Raw genomic sequence first — 27,896 nt, 5'->3', positions numbered from 1 at the left:
CCAATTCAGATGCATGAAGAAAGGGTGAAATCCTCCTGGCCTCTACACAGCCTGAATAAGAGGCTCCAGGAGCACAATATTACATTACAGGAGGAAACCCCTCTGCTTGCTGGGCCAGAAACCTGCAGTAGAGGTATGGAAAAGCAACTGTGTACACATAAGGCTGAGCTAGTACGGTGTGCACCACAGAGCAGAATGGGACTGCTTCCCACTGAAATCATGAAGTACGATGGTAGCATATGGCCTTCTCTGAAACATACCATCCTGCGTGCAGGCGCCTAGGAGGTTAATGATATTTTTGTGATTCCCAATCATTTTCAACATTTCCATTTCGGACACCAGGTCAGAAAGATCCTCGTCAGTAGCATCATCTGGAGAAGACGGGGGGAAAAAAGAGAAAGAAACTGTTAGGAAGGGAATAGGTGTTTCTTAGAGTCTAGAGAGTAAAAGCATAACTAGATTGCATTAGTACTATACAGTATGTTATACACTCAGTGAACGGAGGCTGGCCATGTGGCCATCTGAGCATTTCTGAGAGCTGGTCATCCTGCAGGAAATGTTAATCAGGAATCACAGAACTGGAAGGGACCTTGAGAGGTCATCTAGTCCAGTTCCCTGCACTCATGCAGGACTAAGTATTATCTAGACCATCCCTGACAGGTGTTTGTCCAGCCTGCTCTTAAAAATCCCCAATGATGGAGATTCCACCCCCCCGTCCCCAGGCAATTTATTCCAGTGCTTAACCACTCTATTTGCTTTTGTCCCAAATCAGGGTGAAAACTTGAAACATCAAAACTTGTTGCCAAACAAAAAGTTCTGAAAAATTTTGACACGGAAATAAAACATTGTGAGTTTTGTTTTGATGTTTAGAAACTGAAAAAAAAATTGGATTGTCAACTTCAGTTTTAGGATTTTTTGGGCTTCACCGCCACTCTACCCCACCTTTTTACATCCATACAAACAAACTTTTTCCCATTTTTTTGTACTGGAAAAGAATCAGGGGCAGGTAAAATATGTCTGGAATCGTGGGGTAAAAGCCCCCAGAATAAATTGGAAAACCAATTTTGTTTTTTAGTTTTCAAAATCAAACCAAAACACAAAACATCAAAATGTTTCAGTTTGGCAATGTTGAAATCTTCCCCATCAAAAAAAGTTTAATCAAAATTGATCAATGAGGTTTTGTCAAACCCCACTTTCTCATGGAAAAATTTTTCATTTGGTGTTAGTATTAATACTGTGCAGAACCTCAGCACTTCTTGCTTTGGCTTAGCCATGCCACTCCCCTCCAGGTGTTTTCCACAGCTAGTCAAGTCACTGCAGCTTCAGTGCTTTAGGCAGGGAAAACAGGAGAATCTGGATGAGCCCAACCAATCTCATTGTTTTGCCTCTTCTTAAGCTGTTGAGATGTAATCTCAGGGAGCTTGGCCAGGGTTCAATTTGATAGGAAGATCTATTGAAGTGCTTATATGACCCTCATCACCCAAGTAGACAAGCACTTTACAACCCTGAATGGATTTTATACTCAATACCCCCATGAGATCGGGAAGCATTATCCCTATTTTAAAGGCCAGGTGCTCTGACAAAGGGTAAAGAAAGTGACTTGTCCAGCATCATAGAGGAAACCTGTGGTTGAGCTAGGAACTGAACCCAGGTCTCCTGTAGCCAAGTCCAATGCTGTATCTACTCAGCTGCCCTTAAGATAACACTCACCACTTCCTGTGACCCACCCTAACAGAAATCTGTGGAAACAAGCATCAGTTATGGAAGCCAAAAGGAGAATTTGGCCTTAGGTTTGCTCTTCTTATGTAGTCATATTTTTTAAATAAAAAATGAACCCCAAACCAAGATAAATGCCAAGGGGAAATGCCTAACAGCCCCAACTCCTGCCATTCCTTCATGGTGCCGTTCTCTGTACCTTTTAACATCTTGACAGCTACAGTGATGGCCTTGTCTGGTTTGTCCTTATCGATCCCAGTCGCTTCTGCCATCACCACTTGACCAAAACAACCTTCACCCAGAGGTTTCCCCGGAGTCAGGCTGAAGTGACAGACACAAACAAATGAATTAATGTGTGACCGGGCTGAGGACTGGAATGAAGAGAGAAGAACGACACGTTTAACTGACCGAGATCTCGTTAATTCCCACTTGGGATCAGCAGGCAGCTCGAGCTCTGAGACATTTGCTAGCTTCAGCCCATCGCTGGATGAGAGGTGGGTGAGATTGACCAGCGGGGTACCGGAATTCATGGAAGGGTTTGACTCCAATGACACCGGCTTCAATAGAGCAAATAAAATGTTATTGCCAACTGCCTCTGTGTCAGATACACGCAGCGGTGCTTGAAAAGGAACCAGCCAAGAAAATCACTTTGAACTAATCTTTGATTATTGAAGACTTACAATCAATTGTAACCTGGAAATTAAAAATATCAGTCTCATATTATGGGAGTGTATCTATCTAGGCAGGCAGAGCCTGATCCTCAGCCAGTGTAAACCAGAGCAGCCTCACTGAAGACAGTACTCTATTGATTTACACCAGCTACATCAGTTTAGAGCAGCTAAAGTTCTGGCCTATATGCATGGAGCGTGTTTGTGTCCATGGAGTCAGTCCCAGCTTTCCAGTCCCAATAGGTGGTTTACAGCCAGAGAGGCTGAACCAGCAGGGTTTGCAGTCCTTTTCAATTCCTACGCTTACTGCTCTGCAGTGCCAGTCCCTGATGCCCGACTGGATGGGATTTTTATTGTACAGAGTGCCATCATTGTCCCTTGCGGAAAGAAGGCCCAATCCTGGACCCACAGAAATCAGTGGAAGTTTTGCGAGTGACTTCAGTGGGACCAGGACCAGGACTGCACTTCTTTTCCCACTCCTCCCCTTCATGCTGGCTACGGGCACAGGACTGTAGGCTATTCTCTGGAAGGTCCATTTTCCCTGGGGTGTTGTTATGAGTGGCTAGCAGGGCTGGTTTAAGGGTCTGTTTTACTAGTCCTAGGTAAGCCCAGGGCTCTGGGGAATTGCTGGCCTCTGACAAACAATAATTGCAAACTAAAAAGAGAGTTAACTGCCACTCACTACGTTTTCACTGAAAAAAATAAATGAATAAGTGAAACAAACTGAGACACGGGGCCTGACCCTCATGCAGGCAAAGGGCCTGCTGATGTTAATGGGATTGTTGCCTGAGTAAAAACATAGGGTCACGTTCCTAACGTAGAAAGGAAATGTAAAGGTAGGTTGGGGCTATAGGAATCTTGTATCTACTTTCTGTTACCTGTACAGTAGGGGTGTTCATGGCTTTTTTGTTGGTCATTTTCACCCTACAGACAATCATGATGACAACCACCAAGAAGAAGAAAACGAAGCCAACCCCACAGCGGAGGATCACAGCAAAAACGGAGCCAGAATCATCCGCCTCTACTAGCTCTGTAGAGTAACAAGAGACGGAAGTGAGGACAGGCGACAGCAGCCAACATGTACACATGTAGTGCGAGAAATTCAGGTAGGGCCTGAGCGAAAGCTCACTGTCACCAATGGGAATCTTCCCATTGACTTCAGTGCGAATTGGATCAGGCCTAGGTTGGACACCTCTTTGTCTATGCGTAAGCCCGTTGGACTTGACCCAGGAGCCCTCCCAAATCCACAACTCTGAATGCCTACAACAGGTGTTTTACTTTTGCAAACAATGCAGGATCGGGCCCTTCCTCTATTTCACTCATCAGTTTTGACTCCAATGCTGGCAACAGATGTGCCCCAGACAAGGGATTAACATGGCAACTCAAGCTAAGATTTCAGTTTATCCCACCTGAATCACGCCTGTCTCCAAAGTATGGTGAGGTTAAAAACACGATACTTGGGGGAGGATAAATGGGAAACTTGGCTTAATTATATTATAATTCATAATGTAAATATTTTGTTCGGACAAGTAAAGGAAGGACAGATGATCCCAATAATTTTAGCAAAAATCCCACCCCAGGATTCCAGAAAGTCGGAACTTCCCGTAGGCCCCTTGAACAGGCATGAGCGCAATCATTTTGATGGCTAGAACATAATTAGCATCATGCACTCAGAGCTCAATCCTGCAACCCCCCTCAAGCAAAGCGCAAATCAAGAATGATTCCCCACCTGCTCCCTTCAGTCCAGGCACTTCTGAATTTACAAGGGGTCAAGGCAAAACCAAAAACATACTAACAGAAAGAGGATGCCCCATGATTCTTTAATCAGCAGTGGAACTCCTTATAGTGAAATTACTCTGCTTCTTTTCACACAGTCACTTCACTCTGGGCTAAATGCTGAGCTGGGTAAGCTGGGTGCACGTGACTTGAAAGCAGTTGTACAGCTGCACTCGTGGGCACAGTAATGAAGAAAACTCACGGGGGAACACTAATCCTTTGTGGGCAAAGGGGATATGGAACCACTCAAGCTCCACCCCAAAGCCTATTGATTTCAATGAGTCTTTCCACTGACTTTATTGGACTTTGGATCAGGCTCTCAGTGACTGCGTCCATGAAGGAACATAGCAATGTGAAAAACGGGGGTTCCACCCATAATCAGGGCATGGCTATTGTCTATACATACACGTACAGACTGTGCAGCAAGCTACATGGCTGTGAGCCAGCTTAGCAGATGAGCTGTGGCATTTCTAAATTGAACACTGAAGCATCACCAAGAGGAAAGAAAGGGCACAGCGCAGAAGGAAATACCTGGTAGAACCGTCAGCTAAGCAGAATGATGTGAAAACCCCATAGAATTCCCAGCGAGACAAATATATTCCCCTGCATCCTCAAAAGTAACATTTCGCAAGTACAGAATTTCTGGCTCCTCATCCGCTGTGTTAACACCTGACGTCTACAAGGGGGAAAAATACACATATATAGAAAGAGGAAAAACACAGGATAAGCCACATTCCCAGCACGTTTGAGGACACCACACAGATTTACAGGCAAATTTCAAAAGCAGATGAAGATTTTTTTGTTTCTTTGTTCTCAGTGGCCCATCTTCCACATTTATTTATTCATTCCCGTTTGCAACCTGGCGTAAAAGCAAAAGGTTCCCTTCGCCAGGCTCTTACGCTGTCCCACTAATGAAGCATGCAAGCAACAGCATCAAAAGGAAAAATTGCCCCCACAACAGGACTGACTGTTGGTTAGTAGGGTGAGTGTGGGGGAGAAAAGGGTAAAGTGCTGACCAGATAAACGGTGACTTAATACAGAAAAAATATTTACGGAGGGACACATTGTTTTAATGTCAATTTCAACACCAAAAGCCTATCAATTGTCGAAGAAAAACTCAGTTCTCGCTTTTTGTTTGGGTACAGCAAAATCAAATACTTTATTACTTTCTCTAGTGATCACAAGAGGGAGAGAGTGTCATAGGAAACTGGGTTGCCCCTTGTCCCGGACGGATCTCTCTCAATTAGTAAACAATCATAGCAATCATTTATACCTTTGTTACAGACAATGGCTAGCAATCCTGGAGACATTTAAGGAAAATATTTGCATTTGTTTATACATAAGCCTATTCGCTGTCTTATTTGTCTTCAATACTAGAACAAAAACAAGACTGCATTTTACAAGGTCGTAATGACTTTTCACACAATTCACTCTGTACCACATTATCTTATTTCTACATATCTCACAGGGTCACAGCCAGTCTAAGGGCTTGGCTACACTTACAAGTTGCAGCGCTGGGAGTTACAGCGCTGGTCATGCAGCTGTGGAAGGGCCAGCGCTGGAGTGTGGCCACACTGACAGCTACCAGCGCTGCAGTGTGGCCACACTTGCAGCACTTTCCAGCGCTGTATTGAGAGGTGCATTACGGGCAGCTATCCCACAGAGCACCTCGTCCCGTTTTGGCGCCGTTTTGGCGCTGAGTATTGTGGGAAGGGGAAGGAAGTGTGCGGGTCATTCCGCTTCCTGTTTGCCAGCGCCCCGTGGTGCATCGCTTCACATCCCAGCATTCACTCTTTCCAGCAGCGTTTGGCGCCATTGTGAGTGTCTTTCTGTTACTCTCTGTGTGAATCGCGATTTCTGTGGCAAATGGAGCCCGATCTGCTGAGGACTCTGCTGATGAGTGTCACCAGCACAACACGTTTGGCAGTCCAGCTATTCCTTCAGCTCCAAAGTGACAGTGAGGAGTCCGACGATGATATCAATATGGATTTGCCTGCCGCGTGTGACACTAAAGTGCTTGCGGCATTTACGGAAATGCTCAGCACCGTTGAACGCCGCTTTTGGGCTCGGGAAACAAGCACTGAGTGGTGGGATCACATCGTCATGGAAGTCTGGGATGACGAGCAGTGGCTGCAGAACTTTCGTATGAGAAAAGCCACTTTCATGGGACTGTGTGCTGAGCTCGCCCCCACTCTGCGGCGCAAGGACACAAGATTGAGAGCTGCCCTGACGGTGGAAAAGCGAGTGGCTATTGCAATCTGGAAGCTGGCAACTCCAGACAGCTACCGGTCGGTCGGGAACCAGTTTGGTGTGGGAAAGTCGACCGTGGGAATCGTTTTGATGCAAGTTTGCAAGGCAATTAATCGCATCCTGCTAAGAAAGACCGTGACTCTGGGGAGCGTGCAGGACATTGTGGATGGCTTTGCACACATGGGTTTCCCTAACTGTGGAGGGGCGATAGATGGGACGCATATTCCTATTCTGGCCCCCCCCCACCTGGCATCAGAGTACGTTAATCGTAAGGGGTATTTCTCTATGGTTCTCCAGGCGCTTGTGGATCACCGCGGGCGTTTCATTGACATTTACACAGGCTGGCCTGGAAAGGTGCATGATGCACGCATCTTTCGGAACAGTGGCCTGTTCAGGAAGATGCAGGCAGGGACTTTTTTCCCAGACAGGAAGATCACAGTAGGGGATGTCGAAATGCCCACTGTGATCCTTGGAGACCCCGCGTACCCGTTACTGCCTTGGCTCATGAAACCCTATACAGGGAAGCTTGACAGGAGCAAGGACCGGTTCAACTACAGGCTGAGCCGGTGCAGAATGACTGTGGAGTGTGCTTTTGGGCGTTTAAAAGCCCGCTGGCGTTGCTTGTATGGGAAGCTAGACTTGGGGGAAAGCAGCATCCCCGCGGTTATATGCGCTTGCTGTACCCTCCATAATATTTGTGAAGGGAAGGGTGAAACATTCAGTGAGGCATGGACCACCGAGGTTCAAGTCCTGGAGGCTGAATATGCACAGCCAGAGAGCAGGGCTAATAGAGAGGCCCAGCACAGGGCTACAAGGATTAGGGATGCCTTGAGGGAAGAATTTGAGGCTGAAAGCCAACAATAATGTTTGCTGCCTTGCATGGGAGTGAATTGCACTGCTTACACTGTTATTCTATTATCCATAATAATAATATGATTTGTAGTGCCTCTTTCTTTACTGGGCTAAGGTATCTTTCACTATCTGCTATAATAAAGACTGTTTTCAAAGCCAAGAATTGTTTTATTGAAAAGAAAAAAACTTCCTTGACAGACAGACAGACACACAACATTTCATGAACACAAGAGGGCAGGGGTGTGGGTTGGTGAACTGTACAGTCACAAGTTTGCATATGCCCTGTCTGGATTGCTGTTTAATGAATCCTGCACTTCAGGGTTCATATACTGCATGGTGATGGGGGTTGAATGCAGAGGGTAAGGGTGGTGGTAGGTATCAGGGCTGGTTGGGGAACATACAGGTGTTGGAGGCAGCTGGTGGTGGTAAGAACCTGGATGCTGGGGAAAGGTGGTTTGAGCTGACATTGGGGCACAAGGCACAAAGGACGGGGCGGGTGGGGGAGTAGCACGGTAGTGCTCTGCTTGCATGGCAACGAGTGACTCTATAGACTCCGCTTGGCGCTCCAGGATGCTTAGCAGCCGCTCCGTGGTTTTCCTCTTGGCCACTGCATTTCTCTTGCGTGTCCTGCTTTCTTTCTCTCGCCAATCCTTCAAGTCCTTACTCTCTCGAGCAGACTGATTAAGAACAGTTTTCAGCATGTCTTCTTTGCTCTTTCGGGGATTTTTTCTCAAATTTTGAAGCCTCTGTGATGTTGAACATCTGGGCAGTCCAGTAGTCAAGGTCACTGTAGAAACAGAAATGACAACATTTAACACGGGCAGCATTGTATCCACTATCTCCAGACATGAATTGTTACACTGAGGGAGTGAGTTCTTATTTAAGCATTCTTTTACCCACACACATAACACTACAGAAGCCACGACATGGTGAGTGAGCAGTGCTTATATGGGGAGAAGTGGGGCTTGGGTGTAAGAGGGGAGCTGGTTGCTTCGGGTAATCTGGAGTGCTAGAGGGGTTGAGTGAAATGAAGATGCAGATGCAGGGGTGATCTTATCTCCCTATCTCTTCACTAAAGAGTCTCCCAACATTTTTCACAGGACTTAATCCTGGAAGATGTTTCCCTACTGCGAGTCACTAGGGAACAGCGGGGGGCTCTTTTAGAGCAATGTGGATTCCGCCCGGGACCCTATGCGGCTTGCCTGTGTTCAGAAATGGTCCCCCCACCACTGGCAGAAGAGTGGCGCGGACGCGTCACCGTCACTGGGACAAGGGACACAGTGGCTCTGCCTATAAACCTGCGCAGGCATATTGCCCACGCTCTGGATGAAGCTTTTGCTGAGATAACTGAGGCAGATTACCGCGACGTGATAGACCACATCAACGGGCTATTCCACATCTAGAGGCTGGCATGCATGCATCCATAACCCCCCCTCCTCTCCAGAAACATTTCACCCAGAAAATAAAAGCCGCTTACCGGTAACACGCTCCTCTGCTTGTCCTTCTGCAACTGCTGGCTGCTGCGATTGGGTGCTTTCCTCCTGGCTTGAGAAGAGCTCCTGGCTGCATGCCTCCAGGGAATCTGCGGTTTCTTCCCCCATGCCAGGAGCTTCACTCGCGGTTTCCTCCCCACCCCACGCCTCCGCCTCCGCCGCCTCCTCCGCCTCCTCCTCCTGTCCCCCAGCCTGCTCAGAAGTGTCCATCGTTATCCTGGGATTGGCAGTGGGGTCACCCCCAAGTATCTCATCCATCTCCCTGTAAAAACGGCAGGTCGTGGGAGCAGCTCCGGATCGTCGATTCCCCTCTCGGGCTTTGTAATAGGCACTCCGCAGCTCTTTAATTTTCACCCTGCATTGTACTGCGTCCCGATCATGGCCCCGATCCAGCATGGCCCTTGATATCTGCTCAAAGATATCGTAATTCCTACGGCCGGAGCGCAGCTGTGCCTGAACAGATGCCTCACCCCAAACACTGATGAGGTCCTGCAATTCACCAGTGCTCCATGCTGGGGCTCGTTTGCCGCGTGGAGGCATGGTCACCTGTAACTGATTAAAACTGATTGCACTCCACACCTGGCTGCAGCAAACAGGAAGGAGATTTTTAAATTTCCCGGGGCATTTACAGGGCGGGTCACCTGAGGCAAGAGCAGTAGAGTGCAAACTGATGTGCAGAGTGGCTGAACAGGAATTCTGGGATAACTACTTATTCCCTGGAGGACAGGTAAAGCGCTGGTGAGTGTCCACACCTGCTGGGCAGCGCTGGATCACCAGCGCTGCACTCCTTATACCCCTGCCGGGATGGGTTTTCAGCCAGCGCTGCAACCAGGGAGTTGCAGCGCTGGTTGTGCCCTGCAAGTGTGGACGGGGTGTTGTTGCAGCGCTGGAAAGCCTCCACCAGCGCTGCAACTTGTAAGTGTAGCCAAGCCCTAACTCATGCTAACTAGCTAACATACATTTAAGATCCTTCAAATCCTTGTTAATTATTAATTGGCTTCCACACTATTAATACAGCTCTTGATGCTATCATGTAATTCTGGATCTCCATTACAAAGCGTCCTTTAGGGAACATTCCTACATTATCAGGGAGCTAGACTGGCTGACTTGCCTCTCACTTTATAATTAGTCTACCAATCTTTAGCACCATGACATACGTCCTGTTGGATCCATATTTATTGCCGTTGACTTCCACGTGTTTCAGCCACTGGATGTGAGGCTGGGCATCACTGTACACCTTGCAGTGGAACTCGACATGACTCCCTACCACCACAGTCTGGTTGGCAGGCAGTCCAGCCTGGAGAATAGGCCGGTGGCGGAACCTTTCTGAAGTGAAAATGGGGAACCCGTTTTTAACACCTCTCCCCACTGAACATGCCTGTCTGTGGCTTTCAGCGCCACTACCAATGTCTGCACAGGAGCTTGGGCTAGGGCTCATGAAAGGTGCTGGATGAGCAACCCCTGAGAACACGGCTCTTTGCTTACCCACAGAAAGGGTACGCCTGGGGAGCTGCAGCGTAGGCTTCCCAGACACTGCCCCAATCAGCGTGCCTCAGTCCTGAACAGGAAGCATTATGTCCAGGATAGTGCATTCACTCCTTGAACGCTTGCTGAGAAGGAGGGCCAGCTGGGTTTGTGGTTATGGACCCGCATCATTCACTTCAGGGGACGAACTATATGATTAAGCCCAAAATCATCATTGCACATAAGCCATCTTGATGACGACTGTGTATCAGAAGTGAAGAGGAAGTAGAGAAATCTTACCTACTACATCTAGCTGGTAAGTGTGCCTAATGCTGCCATATTTGTTCTCTACAATGCACGTGTAGTTCCCTCGGTCTGACGGAACCACACTCTCCATCACTAGGCTCCACTGCTGATGCCGTAACTAGAGGGAGGAAAAAACAGATCAGCCAATCATAAGACATCACCAGCTAATATTTCATTGGACCATTATAATCAATGAACAAATGGCAAAACACAATGGGCCTCATTCTTGTTTATTTCCAGGCCTCTTCCCCCGCTCCCCACTCTGCCAGCGTGCTAGGGCTGCAGCACGTCTGTAAATGTAAGTTATGAGCACTTTAAGGACAATTTACGCTGCCTGCCTGGTGGAAAGTGGTCTTTATGTGAGAATCAAGCCCAATGAATCAACTGTACAGTGGGCTGTATTACAGGCGCTGATCCTGCCGCGGGCTGTAGATGCTCCCATAATATAAATAATGGGCTGTAAGCCCGTTGGGACATGGACCATCTTTTTGTTCTACGTTTGTACAGCACCAAGCACAATGAGGGCCAGGTCTACAGCTAGAGCTCACAGGAGCTAAGGTAAAACAAATAATTGCTAGCTGCACTTCTATCTTGTGCCTTTCATCTGAGGAACTGAAAGTGCTTCTGTCATAAACAGTTAGTTAAGGGTTAAGGTTTTTTGTCTACCTGTAAAGGGTTAACAAGCAGTACCTGTGGACACCTGACCAGAGGACCAATGAGGGACAAGATTATTTTCAAATCCGTGTGGAGGGAAGTTTTTTTTCCCCTGTTCTTTGTTTTCTTGGAGAGTCTCTCTTGGAAATTAAGAGAGTCCAGACATCTTAATCAAGTCCTCCCAGGTTTCTGCAATAAATTCTTCTATTCAAGCTAGTGAGTATTAGCAAGGAACTAGTATTCTTATACTTTTATTTCTGTATTTGCAATTCTGTGTTTTGCTATAGAATTTCTTTAAGTCTGTACTGTGATTGCTTTTACTGAGAAAGAAGGGAGGGGGAATTCTCTCCAGAGATTGATAAGTTTAGACCCTGTATTGTTTCATCTTGATTACAGAGAGAGTGACTTTTCTTTTTATTCTTTAATAAATTCTTTTCTTTTCTTAGGACTTGGTTGATCTTTCTTTGGGTGGATTCTCAGGGAAAGGGGAGGGGGAATGGCTTATTTCTCCTGGGTGTAAGAACTCCATGGATTTGGGGCTCTTGGGATCCCCAAGGATTTTGGGGAAGGACTGTGTCCCAATCCACATTTCCTGATTGGGTGGTGGCAGCTTTTACTAGATCTAAACTAGGATTTTAGTTTAGAGGGAAACCAGTGCAGGTCCCAACATTGGAACCCAAAAGCTCTAAGTGGGGGTGAGACCTATGACAGCTTCAAAGACATTAAATAAGATAGCATCACATACTCCAGTCAACTGAGGGCCAGAGAAGTTAAATGGACTCCATCAGTTTAAAGAACCACACCTTTGGGGTTGGTTTTTTTGGCAAATCTTTAACCTACATGTGTTACCAGTAACACCTACCTGCCGATCACTAGAACTGAAAGAGACCAGTGAGAAAAAATATTCTATTTTTTACAGTTTGTTTACTCTGGGTATTAGGCAGCACTTTATGTACAGTCAGCCTCACTAGTTCCTTTATATAGTTATCTGTTTCCCTTTCTCAATGGGTATGTCTTCCAGTGGGTAAAAGGTGAGAGACAAACATTAAAAACCATAGGAAAACCATGAGTGTAAAGCACAAAACTGCCAGGGTGTCCGACAATGGCTCGAGTATAGTACATGAACACCCTGTCTTTTCTTTAACTGATTGGATTTCAGACCAGTGGTGTCCACTTTAAGTGACTTGGCCAAGGTGACAGGGGGCCCATCAGTTGCAGGGCGGAAAATGAATGTTGGCGTCCTTGCCTCAAAGTGATTCATGCACGCGCACATGCACACGTGCTCGGTGTGCATAATCCCCGTGAGCAGAGTTAGTTAACCTTCCCAAGCCTCTGGACATCAGTTAGAAGCCAACTGCCCCCATACAGCTGTCAACAGTATTTTAACAACGCGTTTTGGAGCGGATTCTTGGTACACAGAATCAACTGGCATCAGTGATGCCAGTTCTGCACACTACAGAAAACCAAGGGCTGATGCAGAAAATGAGTGGTTAATCAGCTGTCAGCACTTTTAGCTACAGCAGGTGAATTCAAACGGAGCCACTGTAACCATCTTTCCCTAGTTGTTATCTGGATCCCCATGCCTTGTTTGAAAGGGATCAGAGCACAATTAACCTGTCAAAAGCAGCGTTACTGCACTGGACATTGGGTGTAAGGGCTATGAAGCAAATATGGCTTGGTTTTAATGGAGAGGGTGTCACGCTCTTGCCATAAAACTATACTTTCCCCCCACCTTTTGTATCTCGGCATCTGCTCAAGTAACAGTGTTGACTGGCCTACATTCCTAACTTGTTTCAGAAGCCTGGTCTACACTACGCGTTTAAATCGGTTTTACGCTCCTAAAACCGATTTAACGCCACAACCGTCCACACTAGGAGGCACCTTATATTGATTTTAATGGCTCTTTAAACCGGTTTCTGTACTCCTCCCTAACGAGAGGAGTAACGCTAGTATCGGTATTAACATATCGGATTAGGGTTAGTGTGGACGCTGATCGACGGCATTGGCCTCCGGGAGCTATCCCACAGTGCACCAGTGACCGCTCTGGACATCATTCTGAACTCAGATGCACTGGCCAGGTAGACAGGAAAAGCCCCGCGAACTTTTGAAATTCATTTCCTGCTTCCCCAGCGTGGAGATCTCATCTCATCAGCACAGGTGACCACGCACAGCTCATCAGCGTTAACAATGCAGTCTGCTGAGAATCGTAAAAGAGCCCCAGCATGGACTACACGGGAGGTACTGGATCTGATCGCTATCTGGGGAGAGGATTCAGTACTAACAGAACTGCGTTCCAAAAGACGAAATGAAAAAGTATTTGAAAGAATTTCTAAGGCTATGACGGATAAAGGCCACAGCAGGGACTCCGTGCAGTGCAGAGTGAAAGTTAAGGAGCTCAGACAAGGCTACCAGAAAACCAAAGAAGCAAACGGAAGGTCAGGGGCAGGTCGAAAAACATGCCGCTTCTATGCTGAGCTGCATGCAATTTTAGGGGGCTGCGCCACAAGTACCCCACCCCTGTTCGTGGATTCCGAGGTGGGGGTTGTAATCTCTGCCATGGCTGAGGATTATGCAGACGGGGAAGAGGAAGATGAAGAAGAGGAGGAAGACCTAGCAGAGAGCACACAGCACTCCGTGAGCCCCAGCAGCCAGGAGCTTTTTATCACCCTGACGGAATTACCGTCCTCCCAGCCCTCACAAGCCACTATCCCAGACAAAGACGCCATGGAAGGGACCTCTGGTGAGTGTACCTTTGCAAATATCAAACATTTTTTTTTAAGCAAGCCTTTTTTAATGATTGATTTGCCCTGAGGTCTTGGGATGCATTCGCAGACAGTATAGTTACTTAGAAAAGTTTGTTAACATGTCCAGGGATTGAGAGGAAATCCTCCAGGGACATCTCGATGAAGCGCTCCTGTAGGTACTCCAGAAGCCTTTGCAGAAGGTTTCTGGGCAAGGCATCCTTGTTCCGCCCACCATGGTAGGACACTTTACCATGCCATGCATGTAGCAAGTAATCAGGGATCATTGCGTGGCAAAGCATAGCAGCGTATGGTCCCGGTGACTGCTGGCATTCAAGAAGCATCCGCTCTTTATCTTGTTCTGTTATCCTCAGCAAAGTGATATCGTTCAGGATAACCTGGTTAAAAATCAGGAATTTAAGTAAGGGGGGTGGCCATTTTTCTACTGGGTTCGTGGAATGCAGCAGCTTAAAAAAAACACTTTCCTGCACGTAGCGAAGCGGGGGGAGGGGAGGAGTGAAATGCCGATGATCTTTTCTGTTTGGTCACCGGCGAGGCGATCTTCCCCAAGCTACCGGACAAGCAGTGGGTGGGGGCGGGGGGAAGGTTGTTGATTAGCAGGGAGCTAGCGTGGTATTAGCCATGCGTTGGGGGGGAGGGGTAAATCACTGAGACAGTGGCTTACCATGGCCGCATGCAAGCTGAATTCTGATGCCTGGACCTGATGTGTCTGTGAGATCTGTAACCCCAGAGCTGCAAGCAGTCACTATTAAGATGAAAAATGCGACCTTGTAGGGAAATCACATGTGCTAGGTGAATAGTGATGTTCACTGTGAAACAGTATAACCATTGTTCTGTAAAATGTATCTTTCTAAATATTTATCTCCCTCATGCAGCTGCAAATTTTTCAACCATCCCTCCTCCATCCCAAAGGCTAGCACAGATAAGGCGGAGGAAAAAGAAGACGCGAGATGAGATGTTCTCGGATATTATGGAAGTTACACGCAATGAAAGAGCTCATCTGAATGAGTGGAAGGACGTGGTTTCAAATTACAGGAAAGAGGCCAGTGAACGTGAGGACAGGAGGGACAACCGAGATGAGAGGTGGCGGCAGGAAGACCGGCAGGAAAATCAGCGGTTGCGGCAGGAAGATCAGCGGTGGCGGGATGCAACTCTGGGGCTGCTGCGTGATCAAACTGACATGCTCCGGCGTCTTGTGGAGCTTCAGGAACGGCAGCAGGATCACAGAGTGCCGCTGCAGCCCTGTATAACCACCCTCCCCCCTCACCATGTTCCTTAGCCTCCTCACCCAGACGTGTAAGAACGCGTGGGGGGAGGCTCCGTGCACCCGCCCACTCCACCCCCGTGGACAGCCCAACCAGAAGGATGTCGTTACTCTGAATTTTTTTTTAATGGCCTTCTCCATCCCTCCTTTCCTCCTCCCAAAGCACACCCTTACTTCTCTCCCTCTTTTTATAATGAATCAATAAAGAATTCATGCTTTTTAAATGAGTGACTTTATTTGCATAAGTAAGCTGTACTCGAAGGGGGAGGGGGAGTTGCTTACAGGGACTGAGTCAATCAAGGGGGTTGGGTGTTCATCAACAAACACAGCAGTCACACTGTACCCTGGCCATTGATGAAGCTCATTTTCAAAGCTTCTCTGATGCGCACCGCTTCCTGGTGTGCTCTTCTAATCTCCCTGGTGTCTGGCTGCGTGTAATCAGCGGCCAGGTGATTTGCCTCAGCCTCCCACCCCGCCATAAAGGTCTCCCCCTTACTCTCACAGAGATTGTGGAGAATACAGCAAGCAGCAATCACATAGGGGACATTGGTTTGGCTGAGGTCTGAGCGAGTCAGTAATGTGCGCCAGCGCGCCTTTAAACGGCCAAATGCACATTCCACCACCATTCTGCACTTGCTCAGCCTGTAATTGAACAGATCCTGACCACTGTCCAGGCTGCCTGTGTATGGCTTCATGAGCCATGGCATCAAGGGGTAGGCTGGGTCCCCCAGGATAACGACAGGCATTTCAACATCCCCAACTGTTATTTTCTGGTCTGGGAAGTAATTCCCTTGCTGCAGCCGTTTAAACAGAGTAGTGCTTCTGAATACGCGAGCGTCATGAACCCTGCCTGGCCATCCCACGTGGATGTTTGTGAAACGTCCCTTGTGATCCACCAGTGCTTGCAGCACCATTGAAAAGTACCCCTTCCGGTTTACGTACTGGGTGCCCTGGCGCTGCGGTGCCAAGATAGGGATATGGGTTCCATCTATCGCCCCCCCACAGTTAGGGAATCCCATTGCAGCAAAGCCATCCACTATGGCCTGCACGTTTCCCAGAGTCACAACCTTTCGTAGCAGCAGCTTAGTGATTGCTTTGGCTACTTGCATCACAGCAGCCCCCACAGTAGATTTTCCAACTCCAAATTGATTCCCGACTGACCGGTAGCTGTCTGGCGTTGCAAGCTTCCACAGGGCTATCGCCACTCACTTCCCTACTGTGAGGGCTGCTCTCATCTTGGTATTATGGCGTTTCAGGGCAGGGGCAAGCAAGTCACAAAGTTCCATGAAAGTGCCCTTACGCATGCAAAAGTTTCGCAGCCACTGGGAATCGTCCCACACCTGCAACACAATGCGGTCCCACCAGTCAGTGCTTGTTTCCCGGGCCCAAAATCGGCGTTCAATGGATAGAATCTGCCCCATTACCATCAGGATCTCCAAAGCGCAGGGGCCCGCGGTTTGAGAGAATTCTGTGTCTACGTCCTCATCACTGTCATCGCCGCGCTGCCGTATCCGCCTCTTACTTGCCACGGTTCGAAGGTCCTGGTTCAGCATATACTGCACGAGAGTGCGCGAGGTGTTTAAAACATCCACGATTGCGGTATGGAGCTGAGCAGGGTCCATGCTTGCTGTGCTATGGCGTCTGCACGGTTCACCAAGCAAAAAAGGCGCGAAACGGTTGTCTGCCGCTTTCAGGGAGGGAGGGAGAGAGGGGTGAGGCTGTACCCAGAACCACCCGCGAAAATGATTTTTGCCCCATCAGGCACTGGGATCTCAACCCGGAAATGCCAAGGGGCGGGGGAGGCTGCGGGAACTATGGGATAGCTACGGGATAGCTACCCACAGTGCAACGCTCCAGAAATCGACGCTAGCCTCGGACCATGGACGCACAACACCGATTTAATGTGTTTAGTGTGGCCGCGCGCACTCGATTTTATAAAATCTGTTTTACAAAACCGGTTTATGCAAATTCGGAATAGTCCCGTAGTGTAGACGTACCCTAAGTGTTGACAACAAAGCATGTCACTGCATTTAAATGTATACGTAATAGAAAGACAGAAAGGTTTTGACTGAAGAAAGGTTTTGGCTGCTGACGATGATGGGTTCAATTCTGATGCTCTTCCTGGAGATTTCACTGGGCATTCTGTCATGTAATTTACAGGTGAAACTGGACCAGATTTGATGCCAGAACTTGGGGTGGGGAGAGGGGTGTCTCGATCTAAACCTGTTACTGATCTGTCTCTATAGTGGCTTATATCATAGCCTTGCATCTTCACACCCCTCTTTATCCTTCTCTCCTAGGCATTTGTAAAGCACCCATCATGGTAGTATCTAGGATCTGAACTCTGGTAAAGCTTGGCTCCAGATACGAAGCATGTGTCATAAACCTAGATCCAAACATCCAACCACGTGTCTTGCCTATTCTAGATATAAAGTGTCCATCACCTCATTGTATGGGACTTGAGCTCTGGGGAAGTGGGCTCTGAATACAGATTCAAACTGTGGGTCAGAGCTCTGTTCCTGTGACACAGAAGGTGTCTGGAAAGGTTTTTTAAAAACAACTAAGGAAAAGTTTTAGTCGAAAGCTGAGTCCAGACCCAGGGGATCACAAGAAGGATGTTCCCAATTTTGGGCAGTCAGTGTACTCGATAAACCATTAGAAACATGAAGTAACTCGTTGCAGACTTTAATCAAATCAGTGAGACACTGGAAATCCCTCTGGTTTATTTGGTGGTGTCACCAGGGCTGACGAGAGGGTAGGGGGAAGCCAGTACAAATTACCGGGGCCCGGCAGTCTAGAATGGGACCCTGGCTTCCCCAGCTTCATCGGCCCTATTTAGCCAGTCCACTCTTGCTGGGGGGCCTGAAATTTTTTTTTGACTGGGGCCCGAACCCGCTCTCGGTGGCCCTGGTTGTCACTCTTGGCTCCTTGAGAGACAAACATTTGCAGACACACTTAGAAACTAAGACTGTGTTTGCTAGACTGATACGCAAGCCGGTGCAATGGTCTGGGGAAGGGATAATCCTCAATCTCCCCCTTCCAGCCCCCCATTCCTTTCTAGGGTCATTTAACACACACAGGCTTACAATATTATAGATTCCAGCAAGGATTCTATAATATTAATTCTCTTTGGGAAATTTCATGTGATAAGTCATATGAATTTCACTCCTCTGCCATTTAAGAATGAACTGTATATAATTTATTTCAGCCATGTTTGGAAGTCTTCTCTTCCCCCGTTTTGAGTTTTGATGCACATTAGGGGGTATCTAAATGCCTTTTACCAGAGGTAAAAATTAGAGGTTAGGATGGGATATTAAAAAAAAAAATCCAAACTTGCATGTTGCAAGTTCCAGCTTTCTTCTGCTGGCCACGGATTTCCAAAGAGCAAAGTCTAAACTACTCTGAACTCTGGAGAAAAAGAGAAAGAGGAAATGTTAATTTGTGATTCTGGTCTTTGCAGGTTAATCCACTGGGCTTGATCCTCAGCTGGTGTAAACTGTCCAAGCTCCACCAGCTGTTGATCTGGCCATTCACTTTTACCGGGCCTAAATCCTGGGATAGAAACTCCATCGTACCTGAAGAGTTTAATCTTCAATAAATGATACACTGAACTGATTTATTTTTTACTTTCTTTCTGGCGCAGATCCTCACCTGATATAAATGGGCATATCTATCTATCTAAGCTCTACAAGGGTAGGAGGCAAGAAAGAGAGAAACAAAGCGATGTTTCTGTATCTAGAGAGAGAGAGATCTTTTTCTAGGCAGACAGAGGGATTACACTCCTATTGGTTTAACAGACCACACACTGCCTCCGATAGCTTTTTAAACATTTACTTATTGCTGGAAGGTGCCTCTAGAGAAAATAAAGTGCTATGGTGCAAGAGATGTGACTGTGATGCAGAGGATGAAACTTTTCTATCTGAACTCAAGGGTAGATTCACACCACAGGAAAGTGGGAAGTGGAATTACTTTTACCTTTAGGTTTAATTCTGCAAGCATAATTTAGTGCAGCTGTCGTCACACATTTTTGTATAAATGCACATGCAAGCCTGAAAGAGCATGTAATTAGTACATTAGTATTTACATGTAATTAGTACAAAATGTTTGTGCTGCACTGGGTGACTTGGAAATGTTATCTATTATCAGATCAGTTGCAGAGAGGAGTTACCTCCCTGATTCTCCTCTCCTTAACTTCTCCAAAGATCTAGAACTGCCTGTGTGCCCTCAACCTTGTCAACAAACCACAATGTGCTGATTAGGAAGCTTCAAAGGTTTAAGTGAAACAAACATATTCAGCTCTTCCAGGAGGAGCCTGAGTGAAGGAGGAGGAAACAGTCTGGAAAGAGAGAGATTTTTCTTTCTTATGACTCTGCTGTGTTTATAACCATCCCACCAACTATTCTGTTCCCCAAAATGGTAAACAGGAAGGCATTTGTATAGTACAAGAGGGGGAAAAAAATCAAGAGCAACTGATTTTCCTGCTAAGTTACTGCCTTATTTTGATGTACAATTACAAGGTGGCACAGAAATTGTGGTCAGATAAGTCGCCTGGTTAGGCATTCATTTACTGGTTTTCGGTGTCTGTGGGCTCTGTTTGTAGACATCAAAATCACACTGCCAACCGGTCCCTCTTTGGTATTATCCAGGGCAAAGGGGCTTCCAGCATTTCACCACAAGAATGTTACTGAACCGAGTCTCAGTATTTCTGCCGGGCTCGTGTTACACGTCTGAATGATGACAGAGAGAGGTCTGCTTAAGAGCTTAGATCAGATGCTGATCTCTGTTACATGGGTGTAAGTCAGGAATCACTTCACTGATTTCAGTGGTATCACTCAGGTTTTTATGCAAGTTACAAAAATGTAAACCCAGTCTCTTTGTACCTTGTTGCATCTAGTTATTGCAGCGAGCACAGCAATACACCTGATCTATTTTTTTCAAGGTTACTTTTAAAAGAGACTAGCAACATGAGCAAATGCTCAGAGTTGGAATTCCACCAGAACGGGCAGCAGCTAATTTTAAGAGTTATTTGAACAATTAGTATGGTTATCAAAAATACCCCCATTCTGAACCACAGTGACTGTGGTTTATGAAGATACACACTGATATCCTTCTCTCTCACTTATGATAAAGTTGCCAGGATTATGGGCAGTACTACGGGAAATGCAATTTGTACATATCATAGAAAAAACATCTTGAGCAGAAAAATGTCACAAGCCCTAATGGTCATGGAAATATTTACTATGTAAAGCCAGGGATCTCATGCTTGCTTGCCCCTATCAGGATTGCTCAGTGAACGCTGGCTCCGATCGAGCCATCAATAATAGCTCCAGAGATGAATGAACACAGCATAGCCAAGATTAGACCCACAATGCCTTACTTTGATGCCCCCAATTCGATGTTCTCCCTTGAATTCTTTGCCATTTTTCACCCAGTATATGGATGGGGTGGGGTTGCCTGCTGCAGGGCAACGGAAGCGAACAGTACTTGCTGCCGGCACAGCTAGCAGCTTCTTCTCCATCCTTTTTAAATGGGTCCAATAAGGAGCACCTGAGAAGTGAAAGACACAAAACAAATGGGCTTATTTCTGCAGAGCATAACATGGGGTAGAGCAGCTGCTTTCTAAGTGCTTGGTACTGTATCTAAAGCTGCCCAGGTCCAGAGCCTCCCGTCCCCTACTTTTCATTTTAAATTCTAGTGGGATCCATGTACCTCCCTTGCCAGGCTTCAGATAGAGAGGGGCACTGTCCATTTAGTCCCCCCAATTCCTTCTTTGGGGGCTGCAAGGCGAGGTCACACCAGTATCCCTAATCCAGTCTGGTGACGTCTTCTGAAGGGGATATCTGGGCCAAAGCCTACTCCTTGAGCATATGACTAGGGTTATCATACGTCCGTATTTTCATGGACATGTCTGGCTTTGGGGGTTTTAAATAGTGATCAAACTCTCAGAAGGTCCGGGATTTTCCTCCCAATGCAGAGCGCAGCACGGCTGACATGGTGGCTCAGCCAGATTGAGCCGCTTGCATCGGGGTCTGCAGCATCCAGTGCCCCTCCTCTGCTCCCCCACTCCTGAAGCCTCAGCACACCACGCCAGCAGCGCTCTGGGGAGGGCGGGGCTGTGCACTCCACAGGGGAGCGCAGCAGCGTGTCTGCGGCAGAGTGGTGGGCTCTGCACAGAGCCAGACACACTGGTCTGAGCGGCACAGTAAGGGGACCGGGGGGTTGGAGAAGGGGTAGGGGGTCCCGGGGGCAGTCAAGGGACAGGTAGCTGGGGGGTTGGATGGGTCAGGGGACAGGCAGTGGTTGGATAGGTGTGGGAGTCCCAGGGGTCTGTTAGGGGGCAGGGGTGTGGATGGGGGCCAGGGCAGTCAGGGGACAGTTAAGGTGGGGGGGTCTCAGGAGGGGACAGTCAGGGACAGGGAGAAGGGAGGCTTAGATAAGGGGTGGGGTCCCGGGGGGGCAGTCAGGGGCAGGGTTTCAGGGGGTTGGATGGTTTGGGGGGGGGCAGTCAGGGGGTGGGAATTGGGGTCTCCCTGCCCTTCCCAGTGTAGCTCTCCATTCACACCAAGCTGCAGCATGAGGTCTCAGTACCTCACTCCCCCCTCCCTTTCCTGTTGATAGCAGCCAAGGGAATGCTGGGAAATGTAGTTCTTTCCCTGCTCCAGGGCTGGCTCTATAGGTAGGGAGCTAACGAAGGAACTACAGCTCCCAGGCCCCCTGTTCATTCTCAGCTCCCATGCTGGATCCCTGCCGCCCCTGCATATGGGCCACCCGGAGCATAGGTAATAATTGGAGATATACCAATCTCCTAGAACTGGAAGGGACCTTGAAAGGTCATTGAGTCCAGCCCCCTGCCTTCTCTAGCAGGACCAATTTTTGCCCCAGATCCCTAAGTGGCCTCCTCAAGGATTGAACTCAACTCTGGGTTTAGCAGGCCAATGCTCAAACCACTGAGCTATCCCTCCCCCAAACAGCAATGGGCTGTTTACTTTTACCATGCATCTTCTCCCATGAGATTTGTGTTATTTCAATTATGCATTTCAGGGTGACATTCTTCCCCCAAACTGCTGTTACATGTGAATCAACAACTGGTCCAGCCAAGGCACCTAAAACCAAAGAAATGTTATGTTAGTTGAGAGATGGGTCCGAATCACTAAGTTAAGAACCATATTCCAAGATAGTTGTCAATAGGGAAGGTGGGACCTTGAGCTGTTCAGGGTGTTGGGATCCAAAGTTTTATTGGGGCTCAGTGCACAGAGCAGACTCATGAAGTTAATTTTCTCCTACTGATTACTACCTTCCTACCACACATTAAATCATTGAGAGCAAACTGACTATACAAAGGTACTACTGCTGTTTCTTCTGGCCATTTGGTTTAACTGTATCATGTCTTATTAGGGAGCCAGAGTACGATTCCCTAAAGCACCAAAAAAAAAAAAAAATCCTGCAAAACAAACCACATGTCCAGTACTGAAGGATTGTAGGTGAGTCACAGAATGTTGAACTGTTTAATACAGCGGTCTCCAAAGTGGGGTGCGCAAGAGGATCCTTCGGGGTGCGCTGCAGGAGCGCCGTACTGACAGCTAAAATGCTGTACTTTCCCAGACTGCACTGTGGTTTGGAGATTCTTAAGCTGCGATTCTCCACACTGAACTTTTCCTTTCCTAATAAAATTGAACAGTTAGCGGTTATCTTTCAGCTCACCACCCTGTCAGAATTACATTGCGGAACACTTTTTTCTCCTTACCCTTTGTGTGCATGGAGAGTAGCAAGATCAAGGAAACGTGAAGCTGCCAGTTTGATGCTTCCAGCCAACCCATTGCTGCAGAAGAGGACTGATTCTGATTTGCCTGTGTTCTTCTGGGTAGTCCCTGTGCTTCACCTCTGTCAGATCCTCAGACAAGTCTGCCAGCAAGCCTGAGAGGAGAATGTGAAAGACAAGCCTGTTACAAACTGATTCTGTCACCACACAGACCTCAGTTGATCACCTCATGGGGAGGACAACAGCAGGGCAGCAAGGATCCCAAGCCGGAGTGGATCCCTGAGACAGGAGCATGGCCTGACTGCCCACACAGGGATCTGTGTAAACTTGGAAGCTGCCCCCACCCTCAGTTCCTTCTTGCCGGAAACACTGACAGAGGGGAAGGAGGGTGGGTCGTGGAATGGACATGAGCAACACATCTCCAGGAACACCAGTTACGGAACAGGTAACCGTCTTTTCTTCGTCCAGCGCTTGCTCATGTCCATTCCACATTAGGTGACCCAGCAGTTCCTGTGGAGGCAGGTAGGAGTGCACAGATACACAGACTGTAATACAGCTCTGCCAAGCCAAGGCCCCCTGGACGTCCAGTCTTGTGTGGCCCGGGACAGAGCACAGGCAGGAATACGTCCTGGCTCATGTGGAAGGAAGATACCACCTTTGGTAGGAAGGCTGGGTGGGGCCGTAGCTGGACCTTGTCCTCATAAAACACTCCGTTTACAAGAACTCTAGTTCACACGAATAAAGCCTAAGCAACGCTAGTAAGAGCGGCAAACGTCCCATGCACCGCCACTGGCTGCAAGAAGGAACTGAAGGTGGGGGGAGCCGGCAGCACCCCCTATACCATGCCATGCGGGCGCCACTCCAGAGGGGGCCGGAGCAGCTCCCCTATGGATACTGCTGGTGGAAAAACGTCCCGCACCGGTGCTTGTGGGGAGCACTCACACAATGTGCAATGGACATGAGCAGGCACCGGAAGGACTGGAGTCAGCCTTCACACCACAAAAGGGTTAGTTATTCTCCTGCAATAATAAGAGCTATATCTGAGGTAAGAATTGTTGGACGTGGTTTATTCAGGATAGTAGAGCACTCTTTCAAAAGTTCAAACCATACATAGTTGGAGGAAAAGCAACTAGGAGAAGGTGCTGTGGTTACTAATTGCTGATGTTCAAAAGTTTGATAACAAAGAACTTTGAACCAAGTAGACGAGGGTTGGAACAACTTTGCCTACATTTCTCTCTTATCGCCAGTACAGTGTATCCTATTTTCTTAAGACAAATGTAATGTTTCTGTAGATTCCTAATTTCACCAGATATGAAGCTATCAGAGCAACAAATTCAGCAGACAGGTCCCCAGATTAAGTGTATACACTTAAGAAGTCTGGTATTGATTGTAGAGTGGTGCAAATCATCTGATAAGAATTTCCCAAACCATCTGATTTAGCCATCTCAAAAGAAGCGGTGAGTAGAGTACTACTAAATTTTGCAGGTGGTAAATTCAAGGGTTGCAATAGTATTTTATACTTATACAGCACCTTTCAAATGCAAGGATCTCAAAACCCTACAGAAATGATATACCTAGAATGCTGCTTGTGTTCAGCCACCTCTGGAGCTAGGGAGAGCACCCAGATGGACAGCACACTATAGTAGGGATGGCAGGATAGGAAACGTGGATGGACACCTAGACAAACCCACTATCCCTACAGAACTGCCATGGGGTCATGAATGTCCATATAGGACCATGGTTTTTAAAGTCTTGTGCAAAAGTCAACCAGCCAAACGTTGCATGGACCTTCAATTACGTACTTAAAAGAAAAGATAAATGGCTGAGCTGATATATGAACCTGTGGTTGCAGAGTGTGGAAGGCGCAGCCCCCTCCACAGACATTCCCCAACTCTCTGCGTGGGGGCAATGATCAGCTTGTGTCTGCCTGAAATTCTATCAGGATTAGTCACTGTCTGAAAGCAAAGTAGTGTCGTTGGGTTTCTCTTTAAGCGTGTGACTATTCGGGTGAGAAGGCTGACTCTCCTCCTAGCCCCGAGCGCTACTAATGTTCCAGCAGTGCTGACAAGGCACAAATTGGAGAGAAGAAAGAGCGACTTTGGACCATTAATGAAAAGCGCATTTCTGTTTCTGGGGGAGGGGGGGGAATAAAAGTCTAAGGTGAGTTTTTAAAACCTCTCTTTTCGTGACCTTCGTGTTCTGCATAAAGTAAGGTGACCATTTTTTTCAAATTTAAAACCAGGACATTTAAAATAGCTCAGCCAGCATGAGTAATAGTCGCTGTCGTAGAATATAAGTTGAAAAAATATTGCGGAGTATGCTTGTCTCTTTTTTTCTTTAAGTGAAAGAATACAATAAAATGTACTTCTTTTATTTATATTATATATTATGAAAGTAATTTTGCAAAAAAAAACCCACAAATATTTGATATGGGTAGATTAGTACATAATTGTATACTTAGGATTTTGGGATCCAAGTAATAAAGAAACAAGTGTAGCAGTAAAACAAAATGGTTTTAATAAAAAATGGTACAAAAGTACTTAATCTACATTCCTAATTTTACTTCTTATATTTTTGTGAAGAGTGGATTGATTTTAATAATAATTTGTTTTCCTGGATGTTTTTATAAAATTCCATGCAAGTTTGGTTAAAATTATATTTAGTAATTAGCAAACATTTCAAAGTTTCAACATGTAATTGAGTTTTATCACTGGACCAGATATTGTTCATCAAAGAAAAAAGACGTTTGGCAGGTGCATTGGTTCCTGGTAAACAGAGACAATATTCTACCAATTTGCCAATATTTTTGTGGGAAACATCATTTTCACTGAAGGCTTTGAATATTTCAATCCATCTGTTCGATACTGGTACAGAATTTTGTCTCCAGTGAGTAATTTTTTCATCTGTAATGTAGCGCAGGAGAAAGCAGGTTTCATCAAACAGTTCATCTTCTACTAAATTGATTTCAGAAAAATACTGAAGAATGTAATCACTGCAAACTTGAATGTTGTCATGGGTGAGTTTAGTGTTTAACAAAACCCAATTGAATTTTTCGGTATGCTTAATAGGTCCTTCCCATTCCTCTAGATATTGAATACATGTGTCATAAAATTCTACCACTTTTTCTTTGAAAATAGCAGGTTTTAATATGCCTTCTTCCTCAAGCTGCTTCAAATTTTGCCGCACCTGTAACGGCAAGAAAACGTTTGCTTTTCTGTCAGCTAATTTTGTTTTTAAGTCACTGTAAATATTGCTAGTTTCTATAATAGAAATCTCCTGTCCTATTTTCAAAATAGCATTGTGGAGCATTGATGACTTGTTATGCAAAAAGTAAAGCCAAGACTGTCTCTGAATTATCAAAATAATTTGTGATAATTGTGGGGCTCTTCTCGTTTGAGGCAAAATATGATTTTAAGGCAGGATATATTTGTAGGACGCGCTCAATCGCGGGTTATAACGCCAACCATCGTGTGGCACTGTATCCCAAGACTTTCTTATATTCGATGTCCACGAATTCACAAAATTCTTTCAATTCATTAACGCGCACTGTATATATATATATATATATAAAAGTATGAATAAATCTTGGTGATGAAAGTTTGCACATCAATTGGTACACAGTCGGCTGCAGTTTGTATAGCATTGTTCAAAATATGAGCGGCACAACCAATTCCCACAAGCTCTCTGCCACCCAAATTTGATTTCAGCTTGGTAAAAATGTTATTTTTCCCACTTCTTCACATTCCTCCAAAGTTAGTATTGGTGTTGTCAGCACAAAATCCAAGTACCTTGGTATCTAAACGATACTTTTTTAACACTTCCAAAATATAATCAGTAACTATGTCAGATGTTTCGCCTGGCAAATCTCTTATTTCCAAAATTTTGACGTGTATTCCAGACTGGTATGAAAAATATCTTATTATTATGGGAATCAACTTTACTTCCTTGTGGTTTGATGCATCCGAATAAATAGAAATAAAATTTGCAGCATCTAAATCCTCTTCCAATAACTGTTTCGCATAAGGCACCAGCACATCGGTAACTATTGCCTCGCATTTTGTTCTAGAACATGTGAACCTGGCATCAAAACATGTTTTAATCAGTTTGCAGGTACAATCCATTGATCGGAATGAGTGATTATGCATTACTGTGTGGTACGCCCATAAACCTTCAGCTGCAGCTAGTTTTCTTTCAGCATCTTCAAATTGTTTTTTCTTAAAATATGATGTCACACTCGTACTTGCAATTGCTGCAGACACGGCCCGTTTATGTTTGACTGTTTGTATGTGGTTTTCAATATTGGTTTTTCCACTGTTTGCAATAGAAAATATACTTCTGCATTTTACACATTCCACCTCACTATTGTCATTATTAGTACTTGCTTTGATGAATGTATATTTCGATTTTAACTCGTCATTGAAGACGCACTTTCGTCGTTTTGGCACCATGGGTGTCCAAAAATAAACAATTATTACAAACTTCGTCGGATGTCGGTCTTGGTCCAAGGGGGCGAAGTCACCAGTCCAGGATCGAGAGGGGCGAAGACGCCGGTCCTGGTCCAAGGGGGCGAAGTCATCGGGTCCTGGCGAAGCAGCGAGGTACGCCGTGAAAACGGTGGAGCGAAAAGCTCGAGTAACCGAGAGAGCGCGGAGCTCTGAGGGCCAGTGTCACGGTCCGAAGATGCCAGATCACTGGTGCCTGTCCTGTGCTGCGGAGGGCCTTTTATAGTCCGAAGCTAACACCGAATTGGTCGATTTTGGCGGGCTCTGTGTGATGACGTCATCATCGAGTTCCCACGGTCGGGCTGTATGTAATGCGCGGGAGTATTATCGAAGAGTCGCCGCGGACACAATATAGTGAGAGTGCGTGTGCTGAATGCCGAGTATTGCCGAGATCCAACGACGAGAACTGTTGTGTAAAATAAAACTAAAA

General features: G+C 46.5%; 1 pseudogene; it reads right to left on the bottom strand.

Annotated features, from left to right (window-relative positions):
* Positions 1–84: 84 nt before the first annotated feature.
* LOC123359387 lies at positions 85–27,540 on the bottom strand (annotated as a pseudogene).
* Positions 27,541–27,896: the final 356 nt, after the last annotated feature.

This window comes from Mauremys mutica, unplaced genomic scaffold, assembly GCF_020497125.1.
Source record: "Mauremys mutica isolate MM-2020 ecotype Southern unplaced genomic scaffold, ASM2049712v1 Super-Scaffold_100113, whole genome shotgun sequence".
Taxonomy (NCBI): Eukaryota; Metazoa; Chordata; order Testudines; family Geoemydidae; genus Mauremys; species Mauremys mutica.
The sequence above is the reverse complement of the archived record's forward strand: the minus strand, read 5'-3'. Positions and strand labels throughout refer to the sequence as shown.